The following is a 5,000-nucleotide window of genomic DNA, read 5'->3' as shown; positions in this document are numbered from 1 at the left end:
ATCCGAGAAACCAGTTATTATTATTAAGTTGCCATTACATTTTCTGAAGTTATTTAATAGTAAACAATAGTGCATCTTAGTTTATATGCTGCCCTTTCTTTTCCAATATAGAATTGTTCACATTTTAACAGCTCGTGTACTTTTCTAGCATCCTGCATAATTTTGTTTTATTTTCTTTTATTTTCTTAATGTTGTAATTAAAATCTCCCAAATTACTAGGAATATATTTATTACAACATAAGGTTTGATACACTTATATAAATTTTCTCTTTCTTATATTGTTGTATTGGCATTAAAATCAGTAAACCTCAAAACTTCATCACCAGTTTTGAAATCTAATCCTGAAACTTTCCCAGGTATTACTACCATGTATTCTAAAATCTTAATATACCTTTTTATTGGAAAAAATGTTTTGTATTAAAAAGACTACACTTGCATATATTCATAAATTACACAATATTTTGCTCCCTAACAATTTTTCCATAAGCAGTCTCTCATTTTCACATTCCAGATGAGTATATAAACAATAATATAATCCCATAATGTAACTTTACTCATCATTCCAGAAATTTAAACCTGCTATTTTTATACTAGTTACATTAATTAATACAACACTAATATTTTTATCTTTTTCATTCCTTTTAAACTGTGCTGAAATAGTTTTTGTCTTTCTTTTTTCTTACCTTAACTCTTTCAGTGGAGTTGCTTATATTGCTTTCTTTCATCTTTACTGTTATCAGCTTCTTCAGATATTTATTCCCCCATTAACAAATAAAACTTAGTTTTTGTTGACACTTCTGTTTCTGGCAATGCTAACTGTACATTCGCGGTATTTTACTGTTCTACTTTACGGTATTTTTACTTTTCTTCTTCCTCCCCCAGATCTTCAAATACTTTGTATCCATGTTTATCTATTTGTTCATGTAACACATTTACCACCTTGGAGGAATATGTTAATAAGTGTAAGCTGCTGACTTGACAAAAAAAAAAGGCAATCAGTAAAGGACAGAGTAGGAGCAACTTAATTTATATAGATCTCTAGGTAAGGAAAACTGAAGCCCAAATTAAAGAGATACAAGCAAAATAGAAAGCCCATGAAGAACATGATTTATCAGAGCAGTCACTGATATTTTGTTTGTGCATTTCGGCTTTTCCCGGTTAGGGGTCGCCACAGCGGAACTCCGGTCTGCTAATGATTGGTAGTGGAATTTTACCTACTGGGTTACCAGCCCTGACGCACAACCTTCAATGAAGGTACTCCCCATTCACATATGTTTCCACACAGAAGATGCTCTAGCTGAGAATCGAACAGGACAACGTCTTGCTATGAGACGACAACGCTACCGCAGCACCACCACCGCAGTAGAGCAGTTATTGATATAAGTATGGGAAATGCAACTAGCTTATAGAAGTCTTTGTTCAGTGAGCTCAATGCATGTGATTATTACACAGGTAGCATTTAAGCCTAGCTAGACTGTTCTGAAAATGAAGAAAACAAAGAGTCAAACTGTTGGCGGTGTAGTCATATAGAGGTGGCCTATGGTCACATGTTTTGGACATTTCCAATATAATTAACATGATGCCGATAAAGCAAAAGTGATCAAATATATGATGACTCAGTTCAATTATCTTAGGTATGTGCTTAACGTAAGAGCCAAAATGGGCAATTTTATAGAAAATAACTACAAGTTAAGTTGGCTCTAGCAAGTGTTCCTAAAAGTATTATAGCAAAATACTGCAAAACTGACATAAAAGTACTGGCAAAGCTCTGGCTAAACCATACATACAAATTCTTAAGAAGGATTTTAATGTTGTTGAATAGTGAAAGTGTCAATAAGATTAATGCCCAACCAAGAATAAGGTCTTGCAGCATTTCAACTTCTCCTTTCAGTAACAACTTATTCTTAGATAGAATTATACAGATTTATTTAAATAAATTATTGCAATTCAGACATCAAATGTTCTATAATATAAATACATCTTAGAAAATATTACTGTGATGAAGAATATTTATTTAATTCAGATCTGTATTGCCTAGGAATAATTTTGTGTCTTTCGGCTTTTCCTGGTTAGGGGTCGCCACAGTGGAACTCCGGTCCGCTAATGATTGGTAGTTGATTTTTACGTACCGGCTTGCCAGGCCTGACGCACAACCTTCAACAAAGGTATGCCCATTCATGCATGTCTCCACGCAGAAGACGCTCTAGCTGAGAATCGAACTGAACATCGTCTTACTGTGAGGCGACAATGCTACCGCAGCACCACCACCGCGGGTATTGCCTAGGAATAATATTCTTCATAAAAGCTATAAAGAGCAGAGTGTTTTATTTACTTATTTTTTAATTTGTTGACATTTGATGCCTGGGAAAGTCAGACTGGCTAGGAGCCTATTTTCAGTGGAGGCTGATGGAGAAAAGCTTCAAAGTATTACAAAACATTTTAAGAATAATACATTTTACAGTCTTTAAAATAATACAAAAATAACTACAGTTTACATAATTATACCATGTTAGACACAATATGAAAACATTGGTTAAGAATAGATACAAAGTATATGATAATGACTTAACACTTAGAGAAATTTTAGCAAGTTTATAGATAAATTAAGGGTAAGTTAGTATAATACAAACAGGAACTACAATACAAAGTGAGAGAAAAGCAGGCTTATGGTATATTTAAAGAGAAAGCTGGGGGGAGAAAATGATAGAAGGAAGTGAGTGAGGAAGTGAAAGAAAGGAGATGTACAGCATGAATAGGCATTTTTTAACATTTAGAGATATAGTTTATCTGGGTGTTCAGCAAGAACAGAGCCAGCTTTTGGCTAGGAAGTTTTTAAAAATGGTTTTGAAGGATGGGAGAGATGGTACTGACCTGATGGATAGAGTAGAAGAGTTTCAGGCCTTAGCAACATGGTACAAGTACAGACAATCCCCTACAGATTTGATAGCTTTGTGGACAGACAGGAGCTTTTGGTCATTGGATAACATCCCAGGTTGCTTACTAAACACTCTAACACAAGACCTAGCAGGACCACTCACCATGCTCTTTAACCATAGCCTGAGAACTGGCTTTGTCTTGACAGAGTGGAGAACAGTAACAGTAATCCCCCTGCATAAAGAGAGGTCCCTCAGCTGACACTGGGAACTATCAACCCATAAGCCTAACTACTCTTATCTGCAAGGCCATGGAACAATCATAATGGACCTTATCTACAAGGATGTAGGCGACCTTCATATTCTGGACCTGACCCAGTATGGCTTCATCAAGGGAAGATTCTGCTTATTAAGCCTGGTGGACTTATTTGAGAATGTTGCCAAAGCCCTGGATGAGGGCAAAACAGTACATAACACCTATCTTAATTTAGCCAAGGCTTTTGACACAATCACCCATTCAGGTATCATAGAGAAACTTTCCCAGCTGGGGATTAACCCATACATAACTAGATGGGTAGCCAACTAGCTCACAAACAGATTACACACTGTCAAAGTTGGGGAGTCCATTTCCACCAGTAGACCAGTTGCCAGTGAGGTACTGCAAGGACCTGTGCTGGGCCCTCTACTGTTTGTAATCTATTTCTCTGAAGTTCATATGAAGGTAGAGGGCCTGTGGCTTACCATTTTTGCAGATGAGTGTAAAGTGGGCACAATCATAGAGTCTCCCAATGATGTTAACATATTACAGAAGCACAGACAAATGATTGGTGCCAAACTCATAGACCAAAACTTAACACATAAAAATGCCTAATTTTCCCTTTGGCAAAGAAGTAGCCCTGCTAATTATCATATAGACAGCACCCCTCTAAGCTCAAACTCAGTGGTGTGAGACTTCGATCAATATGTGTCCGTAGTGGTAAGAAATGCAGTCTACAATGCACGCCTCATAAATAAGGGCATCGCATCCAAGACCAGGGAGGTTATAACTTCACTGTACTTGACTCTTATCAGACTGTGATGTCTGCCCAATATCCTCACTGGACTATCACCAATTAATGTGATGTCCCCCACTTAAAACCCGGGTCAGTGATTAGGAGCCTCAATCCTCACCACTAACACCAGTGTGGGAGTGTCACTGAAAACACCAGAGCACAAAGCACACAAGAGTAAAATTCCATAAATTTCCCTTAAGAGTACAACAGGAACGTGCTCTATTTCCTGGGACTGGACTATATAATTCTGCCCACCCCAGATCTAGTCCTTTATTATACACTTCAGAGCAATGTGTTTCAGTTTAAGACCTCTGACTTACACTCAAAATAAATTCAAATTTCACACACTCAAACACTTATGGAAAGCCTGAGACAGATTTCCAGTTGTGTCCCCTTCCCATACAAATGGTAAACACTGCCATCAGAGTCCGACAGATCTTCATGCCCTTCAAATGGTCATCAATTATTAAAAATTAAATATCAAAATAAATTATAGCTATGACCAGAAGCAGCCAGGCATTTGAGGTGACCTGGAGAGTATCAAACGGGTATGAACACTTTCTAATCTCTGAAAAACACACTGATTGTCCAGCCACACTTTAAAGTATTGAAAAACATTTACTAATAAATAAAATGGTTACAAGAATGTAAATCAATAACTTTTGATAAAACACCAGATTTCAATCACCAGAAATATAAAATTAAAATTTTGAAGTTTATCATCTTAGAAAAACTCTGTCTAAATAACTGAACTAATCTAAATAGAGAATACTGTCCCTGATCAAATCCAAAACATAACAGCAAGGCAAAGGCAGGCTTACAGTTTTTGTTGAGTCATTTTTCCTGGGTATGCACTGCACAGAACTGTAACTGACTGCAGCTCTTCACTAACTGCTGCTCATCACTAACTGCCCAGCAATCTCTTTTATATTCCAAGTTAACAGTCTCAACTATTTTATTTTAAAAATAACAGTCAGCTGTTTGAAAAAGTTTTTTTTTCCTGTCAATCAGCTGTTCACATAATCACCTAGCAACCAGGAACATTCTAATGAATTCACCCACTTTTCAGCTGATA

The sequence above is a fragment of the Protopterus annectens genome, chromosome 3.part0 (genome assembly GCF_019279795.1).
Source record: "Protopterus annectens isolate FY-2018-M chromosome 3.part0, PAN1.0, whole genome shotgun sequence".
NCBI classification, from domain to species: domain Eukaryota; kingdom Metazoa; phylum Chordata; order Ceratodontiformes; family Protopteridae; genus Protopterus; species Protopterus annectens.
Note: the sequence above shows the minus strand (reverse complement) of the source record.